Below are 17,724 nucleotides of genomic sequence, written 5' to 3'. Positions count from 1 at the left end.
TACTTACTTGTATAATTAACAATCTACTTATTTATATTTAAAATTAATATTATGATACAATTTAAATTATTTATTATAAATTTAAAAGTTTAAATAATAATTTATATATTTTAAAATGATAAGGGTTATAATAACACCGGTGTAACTTTTACTAAATATTACACCACTCAATAACTTTATATTAAATGTAAATTTTGTAAATCCAACCGTTAGATTGAAAGTTCATATCACTTTCACTAGTGCAAAAATAGGTTACTACGTCACCTAATTTACGTCAGAAAAACAAAAATACAACGTTATAAAAATACGGTGGCAGTTTCGTAAATAAAGAGTGACTAATTTACGTCAGATAGGGGGGCTCCGACGTAAATTAGCCACTAAAATGCCCCAACGTTTCATTCTCATTCTCGCGCGTCCCTTTGTTTACGAAAACATTTCTAAGATCTTCTTCTCTAAGTCTCTAAGTCTCTATGTTCGTTTGTTTGCACATTCCTAGTTTGTCTAAGCCTCTAAGAGTATGCACATTCCACATTTGAGGTAACTTTCTTCTACGAATTATTTTGTTTCTTTTCTGTTATATGTTCTAGAACGGCCCGTTCTGCAACCAGAACGGGCCGTTCTATTTGAATTATTTTGTTTGTTAATTTTTGATCTGGAATGGGCCGTTCCAAAACCAGAACGGGTCGTTCCAGTTAAAAAATAACACAAAAGTTTTGCAGCTGGAATGGGCCGTTCTGATTTTGGAACGGGCCATTCCAAAGGCATAAAATTTGTGTTAATTGTGTATCTGGAACAGCCCGTTCTGGTTTCAGAACGGGCCGTTCTAGATGCATTAAAGAAGGACTTTTTAGGCATTGACCTTTAGTTTACCATCGTATTAGTAGAAATATTTATGGATTTTATAAAAAATTACTATCAATTTTTTAGGGTTGAAGTTTAGGTTAGAAAAATTATGAATAACTGAGTAAATAGTTAATTTGTGTTAATGTATAGATAATGAATCGAAGTTAGATGAATGCAAGTCGTATTAGTCAAGAGTACAGAAATGGAGTTGAAGAGTTCTCGCAATTTGCAAGAGAAAATGGGAAACCCATCAAAGGGGCATATTATTGTCCATGTGTTCGTTGTTTGAATCAGTTACGTCAGGAAGTTGGGGAAATACGTGATCACCTATTTATATTTGGTATTGTGAAGAGTTATACAATATGGACATGGCACGGAGAAATATTAGACATTCCAACGGTGTCAACAACTGAAAATTTTGAAGGGATGGACGATAATTTAGAAGAGATGATACGTGATGTTCGTGAAGAAAATTTTGAAAGAGCACATGTGTATGATACCTTAAAGTTTGATTTTGAGCAACCATTGTACCCAGGATGCAGTATGTTTACAAGATTATCAGCAACTTTAAGATTGTTTAGTTTAAAAACAATAAATGGCTAGACTGATAAAAGTTTCACATAATTGTTGGAGTTATTGAAGGAGATGCTTCTAGAAGATAACAAGTTACCTAATCGCAACTATGAGGCAAAAAAGATACTATGTCCAATGGGTTTGGAGTATAAGAAGATACACGCGTGCCCTAATGATTGTGTATTGTATACAAATGATTTTGCTACACTGAAAGTGTGTCTAACATGTGGATTGTCGCGGTTCAAAAAGAAAACTGATGGAAGTACTGGTGAGGAAGAAATAGAGGGTCCCCCTGCTAAGGTCTTATGGTATTTTCCAATAATACCTAGGTTTAAAAGATTGTTTGCCGTTAAAGAGGATGCAAAAAACCTCAAATGGCATGAAAATGGTAGAAAATGTGACAATTTTCTTCGACATCCAGCTGATTCTCCGCAATGGAAGAGGATTGATGAAACATTTCTAGAATTTGGTGCAGAGTCAAGAAACTTGAGAATTGGTCTAGCTACAGATGGCATGAATCCTTATGGAAACTTAAGTAGTAAACACAATTCATGGCCAGTTTTGTTGGTCATTTACAATTTGTCTCCTTGGCTATACATGAAGAGAAAATATATTATGTTGTCTATGATGATATCAGGACCCCGACAACCAGGAAATGACATAGATGTGTATCTTAGTCCATTGATTGATGACTTGAAAATGTTGTGGTAGATAGGAGTGGAGGTCTTTGATGCATATCGTGAAGAAAAATTTACTTTGCGTGCAATGTTATTTTGCACAATAAATGATTTTCCAGCATATGGTAACTTGAGTGGGTATAGTGTGAAGGGTCATTATGCATGTCCTATATGTGAAGAAAAAACAAGTTATACCCAATTGAAACATGGGAAAAAGACTGCATACACTAGGCATCGTAATTTTCTTGTTCGTAGTCATCCATACCGTAGATTAAAGAAAGCATTCAATGGGTGTCAAGAGGATGAAATTTCCTCAACACTGCGCAATGGTGAAGAAGTATATCAGCGGGTGAAGAACATTAACATTGTGTTTGGAAAGACGCAAAAGAAGTCAATTGAGAGAAATATCTGGAAGAAACGATCAATATTCTTTAATCTTCCTTATTGGTGCAAGCTAGATGTTAGACATTGCATAATGTGATGCATGTGGAGAAAAATGTTTGTGATAATGTAATTGAGACATTGCTAAACATCAAAGGAAAGACTAAAGATGGAGTGAAAGCACGACAAGATTTGGTGGACATGGGTATACATTCTGAGTTACATCCTCAGTCTATTGGAAGACGCACTTACTTGCCTCCAGCTTGTCATACTCTATCAAAAAAAGAAAAAAAAAAGCTTTTGTGAGTGCTTACGCAGTGTGAAAGTTCCACAAGGGTACTCCTCAAATGTTAAGAGTCTGGTGTCTATGCAAGATTTAAAGTTAATTGGTTTAAAGTCTCACGATTGTCATGTCTTAATGCAACAACTTTTGCCTGTGGCTATTCGTAACATTTTACCATCTTCTGTTAGAGTTGCTATTACTCGATTGTGTTTATTCTTCAATGTCATTTGCAACAAAGTAATTGACCCTGTAAAGTTAGATGAGTTAGAAAATGAAGCAATCACAATCTTGTGTCAATTGGAAATGTATTTTCCACCTTCATTTTTTGATATCATGGTGCATTTCATAGTTCATTTGGTTAGGGAGATTCGATTGTGTGGCCCGGTTTATCTTAGATGGATATACCCTGTTGAGAGATACATGAAGATCTTAAAAGGATATGTCAAGAATCAATATTGCCCAGAAGCCTCTATTGTGGAGAGGTACATTGCAGAAGAAGCCATTGAGTTTTGTTCAGGGTAAATGTCGAAATCAGAACCAATAGGAATTCCTAAGACTTGACATGATGGGAAACAATTTGGTAAGGGTACTCGAAGTTTAAAGATTAGAACTGTGAGTCGAATAGAAGTTGACCAAGAACATTTGTACATATTGAACAACACTGATGAAGTAATTCCTTACATATCTGAACACATAGATGAAATCAAGATAGCACACCCCCGAATGAATGAGAAATGGGTATTGAATGAACATAATAAGAGTTTCTTAGCTTGGTTTAAGAAAAAGGTTTACGGTGAGGTTAATGCTTCTAATACACTTTTGAGACTCGCTCGTGGGCCTAACAACGATGTCATTTCATTTGGTGGGTATGACATTAACAAATATTGTTTCTATACAAAGATAGAAGATGACAAAAGTAGAGTACAAAACAGTGGGGTCACAATTCAGGTTGAGGCTGTGCACTTTGCTAGTTCTAAAGATAAAAATCTCATTACAGCATCCATGAGTTTTTTCGGAGTCATACAAGACATATGGGAAATTGATTATGTTACGTTTAGAGTGCCTGTGTTCAAGTGTAAATGGGTTGATGGCAATACGGGTGTGCGGACAGATGATTTAGGATTTACTTTGGTTGATTTGAACAAGGTCGGTTATAAGGATGAACCTTTTATTATGGCATATCAAGGAAGACAAATTTTTTATGTCAGGGATCCATGTAATGAGAAATGATCAGTGGTCCTCGAAGGAAGAACCATGTATGGAACTCACGAAGATGAGTCTCTAGATATGCATGAGACACTGTCTTTCTCAAGCAGATCATTTGGTCCTATTGCGGACAATGAAGTGGACGAAATACATGTTATTCGAAGTGATCATGATGAAGGAATATGGGAAAACATTCCAACCTAATAGGTTTCTTTTTGTGTATTATTTGTTTTTTTATTAGTTTTTTTGTTGCTATATTGTTATTATCTTTTTTACTTTATTTGTCTATTCAGTTAATTCGTTGTTTTAATAATGAGAGTTTAATTTTTTCAGGATTATGGAGGATTCAGGGTCTGGCAGTGCAAGGAGGGAAGGTAGATCTGTCACCCCATTGTCTGGGTTGACAGCTGGACGCATTGCCAAGGAGAGGACACCGGTTGAGGTGGTTCCTCGTTCTAGCAAGGCGTCAGGCCCAAATGCTACCATGTTTAAAAGCTATTTGGGAGTCCTAGCTCGATGACATATTTCTATTATCATTCCATCATGGGATGACGTTCAGGAGGCTGACAAGAACCTCATGTGGTAGGATATTCAGGTATATACTTTCACATCCCTTCAATATTATATAACTTAAATACATTATTTATTATTTGTTATTATTTTGATCGCAAAATTTTGACATTCCCAACACTGAGGTCATGAGGAGGAAGATGTTATCTGCCCTTGCCACCAAGTGGAGAGACTTCAAGACTTTCTTGACACGGGAGTATTATTTAGAGAGCGACAAAATGAGACTCCCTGTCTAAAGTACCAGATCACTGATGAGGAGTGGATGCAATTTCGTGCCACTTGATTGGACCCCTCTTGGCAGGTTAGTTATTGATAACTCTTACATTGACACAAATACTTAAGGTATATTTTAATTAATCTCATTTTCTTTTTTGTATTATTGCAGGCCAAAAGAATAGCTGCCGAAGAACGACAGAGCAAGAATGATGCACCGCATCTATTGTCAAGAGGGGGATATGAATTAACAAAAAATGAAAATGATGAAGGCTAGGGCAGAGGCAGCAGGGGTTGAGTCTGCTAACCGTGTGGAGTCACCTCCCCACCATGAGATGTGGATAGCAGCCTGAACAAAATCAGATGGGAAAATGACTTGAGTCTGCAAGGGTCGTTGCTGATAAAATAGTAAGTAAAAATATACAAACTAAGACTCTTCATTTCAACTCATTTAATTCATAAGTGTAGTTTAGGGTATACTTATTGTTAATATGTTGCAGAAGGGTTTAGTTGAGCAGACCACCCAGGGCTCATTTAATTCCCATGGTCGGGATGATATCCTCACAACGGCCATAGGAAGGCCAGAGCACGCAGGCCATGTGTGTGGTGTTGGTGGTTCTTGGGGCCACCGAGATTTCTTTGGTGCACGATCATCGAGGAGTAGTGTTGTTCAATCTTGTAGTCAAGAGGCTATGTAGAGAATGGAGATGCAGTTTGAAGAGAAATTAAAGAACATTCGAGAAGAGTTTGAACAGAAGTTTGAACTTTTGGCTCGTTCTCAACAACAGACTGCAGTTGCTCATGATGGTTTTCGAGTCAGCACTAAAGGGAGTTGTGCTGCTCTAGATCCCTCAGGGGAACAGACTCACACTAGTGTACCAAACCAGTGTGAGTTATATGTTGAGGATGACCCCCCACGGTTAGTGGCTATTAGCCGAGTATTTGAGGGTGGCTCAATCATCCATGGTGTCCCTCTACAGCTAGACTGAACACGGGTTGTGGTTGACCAAGTTCAAGATGCTGCTGCTCCAGTGCCTTTTCCCAATACAGAGGTTCAACTAGTGGGGCAGGCAACCAACACATTCTTAGCTTGGCCAAAACGTTTGCTGATGCCGCTTTCAGCACGGGCAAAGGTAATTCTATTATTGCTCTTTTATATTCTTATAATTCTATTATTGTTTAACTAATTTTGATTATTTCTTTAGGATTTTATCAATCGTGGTAAGCAGGTCATGAGAGAACCTCATGTTGATCATGCTAATATCGCAGAAGCTGAGGATGATCCCATATCTAGGCTTCTAATAATATTACCACGATTAAAGAAGAAACCAATTCAATTGCAGTGGGAAATTAGAGTTTTTGGAGTTGATAGCTATGATGATCCACTATACATATCCCTGCCTGATGCATTAGATATTGTTGGGGGAAACTCCATGTTAAATATATCTATCATACAGCTGTGGGCCATGTAAGTCATATTTTCTTTTATGAGTCTAAATTTACTATAATTACATTTAACTTATAATAATTATTTGTCTTATACATGGAAAATTGAGTGTGGAGCAAGCACAAGCACAAGTATATGGATTTATTGAGCCTCAATCCATCAAAAATCAGGAAACACTCAGGTCCAGATCCAACAATATATGCAAACATGGATGAGTGGATCAGGAAGAGATATATACATGGCTCCATACATTGAAGGGTTAGTTTTTTAATTGTTTTTTTAATCATGGTAATTTTATAACTAATTTGTTTGTCATACAATGTAGGTTCCATTGGCAGTTAATGATAATCATTCCTAAGGAATACACCGTGGTGTGGTTTTGTTCACTACATCGAAAACCAAGCCACGAAATTAAATGCCAATTACAAGGGTAACTAAAATTTTTCATTATATTTTAAAACTATAATTATATATATTGGCTAACATCTGTTTTTATTTCAATTAATTAGAATCGTGTCTGGAGCTAATATTTTAAGTGGAAGAAGCAGATCATCAAAGACATTGCACTTCATATACCCTAAGGTTAGCAAATTAATTAATACAAGCAATAATATTTAAATTTATTGACTTTGGAAATAATAGTTATTTTTTTCTCATTTTAGTGTAATAAGCAACAAGACTCATTTGAATGTGGCTATTACATGATGTATTGGATGAGAGCCATAGTTTCTGCGGGTATTACTGATTCTTGGGCGCAGGTAATTCATATCAAAATTTATTCAAGTATATTTACCTTTACGATAATTAACATTGCATATTAATGACACTTAAATTAATGTTTCAGGTCTTTCAAGATCCATCTCCATTGCCCGAAGATGAGATCATCAAGATAAGAGAACAATGGGCAACTTTTTTTCTTCAAAGTATACAATAGTTAGATTTCTAAGTTTAGTTAGTTAGATATTATGTTTCTAGTTTGATAGCATTGACAAACATATGTTTTATAGCTTTTTTAGGATAATAGGATTTACATTATCATAATTTATGCTTTTTAAGATTTATATATTATTTTCTTTTTGTCATTCAATTTTGAAATATAATTTGAATTTGTATTCTAGACTGCCTGGTTTAGGTTTTATATTTTCCACTATATATATGCAGGTTTTAATTTTGGTATATCAAATATCAACAAAATTTTAAAAAAATGCCAGATTTTACGTCGGACTACACCATAGCCGACGTAAATTTACGTCAGACCTAGCACTGTCCGACGTAAATTTACGTCGGACATGGTGTGTTCGACATAAATTCTTGCGTCTATTTTTTAACATTTGAAGCCCTTTTTTATGTCGGACATGGTAAATTTACGTCGTCTGCCACAGGTGACGTAAATTTACGTCTCCCGCATTAACGTCGAAACCTTTTTTGACGTAAAATCCTTAAAATAGCCGACGTTAAAGACCCCCTTTGTACTAGTGTTTATATGTTTATATCAAATTTTGTTAAAATTAAACAACAACTTGAAGGTAATCACAATGTTCATATTTTAGTATCTTTTGAAATATATATTACGTCAATTTTTCTTTATAAGAATGAAGTATCAAATCATCTTGAAGTAATATAAAATTTTGTATATATGAGCTAAGAGTAAAAAACTTAAAATCTAACGGTTGAATTTATAAAATTCACATTTAATATAAAGTTATTGAGCGGTGTAATACTTAGTAAAAGTTACACCGGTGTTATTATAACCCTTCTCTTTTAAAATATTATTTTTATAAATTAAATTTTAACATTGTAAATAAATTATTAATTAACTTAATATATTTATTCATCTTAAAATATGAGTAAGGGAGGCGCATACGAGGAAGAATGACTAAGGGAGAGCGTTACATTATTTTTTAAATAGTTACAGTACTTTTAAGATCGGTTAAATTTTAACCAATCTTAAAAGTGTTCACATTATTTACAAAATTTTCACCGCGTCACTTTTAATATCTGTAACCTTTTAATCGATCTTAAAATCCTGATTTTAAAACTAATTTTTGCACTAGTGCATGTTATTCATTTTTACTATGAAAAATATTGTCACAATTATGCTTTTCCTTTACTATAAAAGCATGTAGAGCATCAAAACAAAGAACAAAGATCTCGGATTTTATGGAAAAGGCATTGGAAAAGGACTGTATCGTTGCTACACGCTGATTTTGCTTCCTGTGGTTCCCATTTTGCGCTACTCTACCCTGATAAGTAGCTTGATCTATCAAAGATAAGGAATAAGTTTAGGTGAAAGGCATTAATTGAAGCATTTAATGCACCAACAAGTAGTTCTTTCTCTAGATCAGACGAAGGAGTAAGATGAAATAGTTATATGAATCAAACTCAAGAAGCAACAATGCTCATCTCCTTCAATGCTACAATATAAAAATGATATTTTTAATTTTTTATATTTTTCAATAAAAATGATATAAAATATTTTATTACCCCCACTTAACAAATTTTCTAAATATGTCACTACGCGCATAAGATGGATATGCGTAACAAGGTGACCCCTAAGCCTTTCTAGGATTTATTATTATTTTTGTTTGATGAGATAGTTTTGAATATGAATTATTTTCATGGTTTATTTGTGGACGATAATGAAGTTCGTCGTCAATGATGTTGAATTGTATGGTGTTATGCATCAAAATATTTTAGGGACAAGGTTGCATGATAATTGAGGGTTTTGTGTGATTTGAATGATTATGAGTTATTTGATGATAATTATATGTTTTTTCATAAACTTGATGTATGTTATCGTTTAATCAAAGCTCAATGACATTGACAAGAATTCATAAGGGTTTAAAAACCCTAATCCACGACCTTTTTATTTTAAAAAGTGCAAAACATTTGTGATAGAGTTGGGAATGTCTTTAGCACCTCGAGCATGGTGAGTGTGAATCCTAACACTGGGCATGAAGAAGGTCACGTTAGGGAGCAAGAGCCACAAAGATATCTTTGACCTTTTGGGTTGGGCGTGAAGTGTCTCGCACCAAGCGTCCTTTGGTGTCCTTTCTCTAGATGATTGATGCGTGGCATGACTAAGATCATGTTGGGCCTAAGAGGACTAGAGAGGTCCCTGTGCCCTCAACACTAGACATGGAAGTAGCCATGCTGTGTGCAAATGCAGAAAATAGGTCTTTGACTACTTTATGCTAGACATAAGAGCTTGGTGCAATGTTATTGAGTGAGTGAAAAAAAGAGTGAATTTTGAAATTAATTAATTAGTTGAAGAGCCTGTAAGGGAGTGTTATAAATAGGAATTAAAAACTAAGAATGAAAGCAAAGAACCTTAATTAAATAATTAGAAAGAGGAAAAAAGTGAGAATGATAATAAGGAAGAACGATAAAGAGAATGAGGAGAGCATGATAATTATAATTTAAGGAAAGTTGCAAAGAGATAAAGTTACAGTATAATTCAGTAATAAAAAAAGGGGTAATGAGAGTAAAGATTTTAGGAATAAATAAAAATAAAGAGAAGATGACAATGATAAGTTAATGACAATAACGATGATAAGAGGTAACTGAGAATTATGAGATATGATGATATGGGATTCGTTATTGTTTATTTGAGGAGTCTTGTAAACAATTTTTGAGGGATTTGTTATGGTCGACGTGATCATGATTGATGTTGATGATTATATGAGAAAATCCAAGAAGTGACTTGGTAGTGATGAAACTTAGGTAGGCTTGAGCTTTTGTATAAGTCTAAAAAGAAGTCTTGCAACATAATGGCATTGGTGTTGAATATATGCATTATTGTTTTCTGTTGTTGGTAAAGTTGTTTGGAGTCTATACATTCATGCATACTTTCATTTGGAAGAGATAGTGAATCTATGCAAGAGGATCTCTATGATGTTCTAATTCCTTAGCCTTAGGGGTGCTTTTATGGGGATTCTCTAATGAGTAAGGGAGGTGAACATGCACTACTATTATACCTTGACTAGATCATATATAATAGATCTTCTCCTATTTGAGATTGGTTTGGAAAGGTCAGTTAGAGAAGGGCGATCTGATCCATATGCTCCTAGGCTACGTTGTATTTGGAGCGCCTTTGACGATTTTGGAGATTGGTACTACATGCATGACCAAGTATGAATGAATCCTTGAAAAGTGTTAGTGGGTGTTGGTGTATTGAATGAGAATGATTATTTTGTATGCTTGAGTTTGCATGAATGATGTTGCATATTGTACTCAAATATATCATCAAAAGTGATTACAAAGATAACACTAGTACAAAAGGGGTCTTTAATGTCGGCAATTTTAAGGATTTTACATTAGAAAAGGCTCTGACGTTAATGCGGGAGACGTAAATTTACGTCGCCTGTGACAGACGATGTAAATTTACGTCGGACATGCCCTATGACCGACGTAAAAAAGTGCTTGAAATGGTAAAAAATAGATGCGAGATTTTATGACAATGTAAATCTTATTATCCTAAAAAAGCTATAAAACATATGTTTGTCAATGCTATCAAACTGGAAACATAATATCTAACTAACTAAACTTAGAAATCTAACTATTGTATACTTTGAAGAAAAAAAGTTGCCCATTGTTCTCTTATCTTGATGATCTCATCTTCGGGCAATGGAGATGGATCTTGAAAGACTTGAAACATTAATTTAAGTGTCATTAATATGCAATGTTAATTATCGTAAAGGTAAATATACTTAAATAAATTTTGATATGAATTACCTGCGCCCAAGAATCAGTAATACCCGCAGAAACTATGGCTTTCATCCAATACATGATGTAATAACCACATTCAAACGAGTCTTGTTGCTTATTACACTAAAATGAGAAACAAATAACTATTATTTCCAAAGTCAATAAATTTAAATATTATTTCCTGTATTAATTAGTTTGCTAACCTTAGGGTATATGAAGTGCAATGTCTTTGATGATCTTCTTCTTCCACTTAAAATACTAGCTCCAGACACGATTCTAATTAATTGAAATAAAAATAGATGTTAGCCAATATATATAATTACAGTTTTAAAACATAATGCAAAATTTTAGTTACCCTTGTAATTGGCATTTAATTTCGTGACTTGGTTTTCGATGTAGTGAACAAAACCACACCACGATGTATTCCTTAGAAATGATTACCATTAACTGCCAATGGGACCTACATTGTTTGACAAACAAATTAGTTATAAAATTACCATGATTAAAAAACCAATTAAAAAACTAACCCGTCAATGTATGGAACCATGTATATATCTCTTCCTGATTCACTCATCCATGTTTGCATATATTGTTGGATCTGGACCTGAGTGTTTCCTAATTTTTGGATGGATTGAGGCTTAATAAATCCATATACTTGTGCTTGTGCTTGCTCCACACTCAATTTTTCCATGTACCTAACACAAATAATTATTATAATTTAAATGTAATTATTGTAAATTTAGACTCATAAAAGAAAATATGACTTACATGGCCCACAGTTGTATGATAGATATATTTAACATGGAGTTTCCCCCAACAATGCATCAAGCATGGATATGTATAGTGGAACATCAGAGCTATCAACTCCAAAAACTCTAATGTCCCACTGCAATTGAATTGGTTTCTTCTTTAATCGTGGTAATATGGTTAGAAGCCTAGATATGGGATCATCATCAGCTTCTGCGATATTAGCATGATCAGCATGAGGTTCTCTCATGACCTCCTTACCACGATTGATAAAATCCTAAAGAAATAATCAAAATTAGTTAAAAAATAATAGAATTATAAGAATATAAAAGAGCAATAATAGAATTACCTTTGCCCGTGCTGAAAACGGCATCACCAAACGTTTTGGCCAAGCTAAGAATGTGCAGGTTGCCTGCCCCCACTAGTTGAACCTCTGTATTGGGCAAAGGCACTTGAGCAGCAGCATCTTGAACTTGGTCAACCATAATCCGTGTCCAGTCTGGTTGTAGAGGGACACCATGGATGGTTGAGCCACCCTCAAATACTCGGCCAATAGACACTAACCGTGGGGGGTCATCCTCAACATATAACTCACACTGGTTTGGTACATCAGTGTGAGTCTGTTCCCCTGAGGGATCTGGAGCAGCACAACTCCCTTTAGTGCTGACTTGAACACCATCATGAGCAACTGCAGTCTGTTGCTGAGAACGAGCCAAAAGTTCAAACTTCTGTTCAAACTCTTCTCGAATGTTCCCCAATTTCTCTTCAAACTGCATCTCTATTCTCTGCATAGCCTCTTGACTGCAAGAGTCAACAATACTTCTCCTCGATGATCGTGCACCAAAGAAATCTCGGTGGCTCCAAGAACCACCAACACGACGCACACGACCTGCGTGCTCTAGCCTTCTTATGGCCGTTGTGAGGATATCATCCCGACCATGGGAAACAAATGAGCCCTGGGTGTGTCGCCACCGGCCCAAACGGGCCTTGGCGGTCGCGAAGACGGTCGAGCTCGCTTTTATTTTAGTTTTGAAAATGTATTGGATTATTAGAACGACTTGTTCTCAAACTGAGACCTTGTCGATCTTATCCAATTTATTTATTAAATGTCTCACCAATCCATGTTAATCCCAAGCGGGACCCTCCATGGATTAGTGGTTTTCGTAGTAAAAGGGTTCGTGGAGTCGCCACCAATGTTTTACTCAAAACATTGGAAAAAGGGATAAGGCAATTGATTTTATAAATCAACTTCGGCCATTACAACCAGAGTTGGGTAAGGGAGTCGGTTACGCGTGGGGAAGGTGTTAGCACCCCACAGCGCCCCTTTCGGGTTCCCTATGACAGATTATTTCTAAAATAACAATATAAAATTACTAAATTACCCCTATTTATTATAAGCGATTATACTTTAGATATCTACATGATGACAATTTTTAATATGCACACAGAAAGCAGTAAAAGGAAGGATTTAAGAAGAAACCTTTGAAGCGTGCTTTTATATATTTCGTAAAACTGGGAAGCTTTTTGGCGTTCCCTCGCTCTACAAGCCCGCTCGCTCCCTTCTATAAAATTTTGACTACGGAAATCCGGAGGATTTCCCTTCGACTAGGTTCGATCCTCAAGCAAAATGGCTCGGGGCTCAAGAACTTCGTCGGATCAACTCTCCGAGTGATTTCTAGGCAGAGCACTGCTCAAAAAAACCCAGAATACTCAAGAAGAGGGTTAAAACTGTGTGTCAAAGTGTGGAATGACGTCCAATTGACGTCATATTTATAGGGAATAGGCGCAATACGGGCTACAGAATCAATACGGCCGTATTGAAATTTTTGAACTTCAATACGGCCGTATTGAGTTCAATACGGCCGTATTGAAATTCAGAAATTTCAATGCGCCCGTATTGAGTTCACTGCGGCTGTATTGAAGCTTCAATACGGCCGTATTGATTTCAGTACGGCCGTATTGAAGTTTCAGAAACTTTAATACGCCGTATTGAGTTCACTGCGGCCGTGTTGAAGCTTCAATACGGCCGTATTAAGTTTAGTACGGCCGTATTGGGCTTCATTCCCTCCACTTCCTTATTTTAAGCTACTCTAAGACCTCTAAACCTACAGATAGCCATCCTATGGTCTTCTAGGAGTCCTTCTGGCTGACTTTCCTTCGATCTTTGAGGGTCTTCGAGTTTTATTTCCGACCCGGACAATTTTAGGGGTCTACAGCTGCCCCCCCCTTTACTTAGTCAAACGGTCTTTTGGTGTACCGGCTGACAAGTAAAGGAGTTGACCCAATTGTCCGGGTGATGCGCCGACCTTCTGACTTGTAGCGTCTTCCGGTGGAAAATTGTCGAGTAGCCTCTCCAGGTTTTGCTTTGCTTGCTGCCCAAGCTGGAAGCTGTGAGTACCGCCTCTCCAGGCTTAGCTTCACTCTTTGTTCGAGCCGGAAGCTAAGTACCCTTGTGACAACGGTAGCAGTGTGAGTTTCGCCTCTCCAGGCTTAGTCTCGCTCTTTGTTCGAGCCGGAAACTAAGCACCTTTGTGACGACGGTGAGCAGTGTGAGTTTCGCCTCTCCAGGCTTTGCTTTGCTTGCTGCCCAAGCTGGAAGCTGTGAGTACCGCCTCTCCAGGCTTAGCTTCGCTCTTTGCTCGAGCCGGAAGCTAAGTACCTTTGTGACGACGGTGAGCAGTGAGTACCTCCTTTCGAGAGATAGCTTCGCTCATTGCTCGAGCCGGAAGCTGCATACCTCTGTGTTTGTGACGACGGGGGTAGCGTGAATATCTCCTTTCCAGGGATTTGTGATGATTTTGTCTCCACAGTCCACGATGCTGCTTCGACGGTTGTTTTTTGATTTTGTGCCACTGAGGGCTAGATAACGCAGGGATCCGTCTAGGGGATGTGCAGTCATTCACAGGTTCCTGTGCCCCAACTTGCATTGCATTGTTGGTACCCATGGGGAATTTCTGACTCCTTGGGGTGTAGACACAGATGCTCTTTCTCTCTGAGTTGAGCGATGCCTTATGTTTGGCTGACGTCCTTTGACGTTGGTGGAGTATCCCGGTTTATCCTTATTCGGGTATCTCTTTTTGATTTTATGATTTTTGCTGCCTCTGTGTAGGCTGTTATCCGCTGGGGATTCTGGATGTTGATTTTGTCTCCACAGTCCACGATGCTGCTTCGACGATTGTTTTTGATTTTTGTGCCACTGAGGGCTGGATAACGCAGGGATCCGTCTAGGGGATGTGCAGTTACTCATAGGTTCTTGTGTCCCAACTTTCCATTGAGTAGTTGGCGCCCATTGAGGAATTTCTGTTTCCTTGGGGTGTAGACACGAAGATGCTCTTTCTGAGATGAGCAGTGCCTTATGATTGGCTGACGTCCTTTGGACGTTGGTGGAGTATCCCGGTTATCCTTATTCGGGTAACTCTTTTTAATTTTTGGATTTTGTTGCCTCTGTGTAGGCTGTTATCCGCCAGGGGATTTTGTCATTGGTTGTGATTGGCCTCTTCTGTTAGGCAGATCATCTTGATGTTCAATGATAGGCTGAGAGCCGGATTCCGCTTGGGGAATGATTATTGATCTTTTTGATTTTTCTCTTTTTTGAAAGAGTGCCTCTGAGTAGGCGAATTATCTTGATGTTTGATGATTGGCTGAATGCCGAATTCCGCTTGGGGAATGATTATTGATCTTTTTTGGATTTTCTCTTTTTGAAGAAGTGCCCCTAAGTAGGCGAATTATCTTGATGTTCAGTGTTCGGCTGAGTGCCGGATTCCTCTTGGGGAATGGTTATTGATCTTTTTGATTTTTTCTCTTTTTGAAGGAGTGCCTCTTGAGTAGGCGACTGGGGATTTAGGGATCTTATGTATCCCAGAGTATTATTTAGGAAGCCTCTACAGGCTTAGACTCACTCAACGCCTGAGTTGGAGAGCTATCTTCCACTGAGGAAGTTTTAAGTCCTTTGACTAGACATACTGCTTGGGAGATCGTACTTCCATTGGGGATTTTGACGATTTTGCTTTGATTGCTCTCGCTGGGGATTTGTTCCGTGAGCTTGAGTTGAGGTTTCTCTGGGGAGTATTATTTCTGCGAGCCTCTCCAGGCTCATTTACTCTTGTACAGTTGGGGGAGTATTATTTCTGCAAGCCTCTCCAGGCTTTAGTTATTCTGAGGAAGTATTATTTCTGCAAGCCTCTCCAGGCTCAATTATTCTGAAAGAGTATTATTTCAGCAAGCCTCTCCAGGCTCAATTATTCTGAGAGTATTATTTCGGCGAGCCTCTCCAGGCTCAGTTATTCTGAAGGAGTATTATTTCGGCAAGCCTCTCCAGGCTCAATTATTCTGCGAGAGTATTATTTAGGCAAGCCTCTCCAGGCTCAATTATTTTGCGGGAGTATTATTTCGGCAAGCCTCTCCAGGCTCAATTATTTTGAGAGAGTATTATTTCGGCAAGCCTCTCCAGGCTCAGTTATTTTGAGAGAGTATTATTTCGGCGAGCCTCTCCAGGCTCAATTATTCTGTACGAGTATTTTTTCGGCAAGCCTCTCCAGGCTCAGTTATTCTGTATGATTTGTTGGATTTTCTGTATTTTGCCCTTTTTTTTGATTTTGGCTTTTTCTGTGTTTTTGCCTTTTTTGTTGATTTTGGCTTTTTCTGTATTTTTGTTGATTTTGCCTTTTTTGTTGGTTTTGGCTTTTTCTGTACAGAAATGTCTCAGTTATTCTGAGAGAGTATTATTTCGGCGAGCCTCTCCAGGCTCAATTATTCTGAGAGTATTATTTCGGCGAGCCTCTCCAGGCTCAATTATTCTGTATGAGTATTGTTTCGGCAAGCCTCTCCAGGCTCAGTTATTTTGAGAGTATTCTTTCGGCAAGCCTCTCCAGGCTCAGTTATTCTGAGAGTATTCTTTCGGCAAGCCTCTCCAGGCTCAGTTATTCTGTATGACGCTGTTGATTTTCTGAATCTTTGCATTTTGTTTGCTGCTGTCATACACAAGCAATTTTTCTATTTTTCTATTTTATGTGGTTGCTGTTGGTCCCTACGGTTAGAATCTAGAAGGGGGGTTGAATAGATTCTATGTTAGTTTTCCTTTTCTTGTTTGCTTTCTAAATCTTTACCAAACAAATCTTGATTTAAAACAAACCTTTAAACATAAAAAGTAATTCAGAGTTATATATGCACAGCTTATCCAACAAGATTTGAATAACACAATTAATACAAGATATGTAAAGATTGAATTTATCAATTACCAAGAATCTTTAAAGTTCAGTTTCTGCAGATAATGTTTTTCTTCATACAACATTAATCAAGAAACTTATACAGAATGTAAAGAGTGTAAGAGTTAAGAAAATCATGCACCAAGATATATACTGGTTCAGCCATCCAAAGGCCTACATCCAGTTTCAGATTTAGATACACCTCTAAATCCAGTCAAATCCACTATTGATATTCTTTACATGCACCCTGCACAAGCAATATCCAATCAATGAATTTAACAAGCAAATCTTGACACCCACAAGATTAACAAACCATTTCTTGACTCCACAAGAAACATATAACCCAAGAATATTGATCCCACAATATCCTACTTGAGAAAAACCTATCTCAAGATTTCTCTTTACACAACTCTTCCAGAGATTCTCTAATCTCAAGAGTTAAAACCATTCAAACAATAACAAAAGATCAGAAACGAGTACACCTGTTCGTGTAGATATGATCTTCAACAACGTAAACCAGTTTAGAATGAATTTTCTATATGAACTTCATCTTCTTGAATTGATCTTGCACACTTCTTTTTCCAAAAGTTGATTTTCAGCAGATATGTTCTTTCTTTCTTTTTCAGAAAATCTTTTTCTCTTTTGCAGTAATGTGTATTCTAAAAAAAAAGTCTCTCTTGTTCGTGTAAGTATTTTTCTTTTTTCCGTGTGTGAAAATTCTCTTTTAAAAGCTTCAGTTTTAATCTTATTTAAAGACAATTTTCATGTGCAAGGAAACAGTTATTTCAGTTATATTCATAACGGAGATAATCTATTACCTGTGATGGTAATCTATTACCACGAGTTAGAATAACTGAACTAATTATTTCAGCT

Source organism: Cajanus cajan, chromosome 4 (assembly GCF_000230855.2).
Source record: "Cajanus cajan strain Asha chromosome 4, NIPB_CcT2T_4, whole genome shotgun sequence".
Classification (NCBI taxonomy): Eukaryota; Viridiplantae; Streptophyta; class Magnoliopsida; order Fabales; family Fabaceae; genus Cajanus; species Cajanus cajan.
This window is presented reverse-complemented; position numbering follows the sequence as displayed.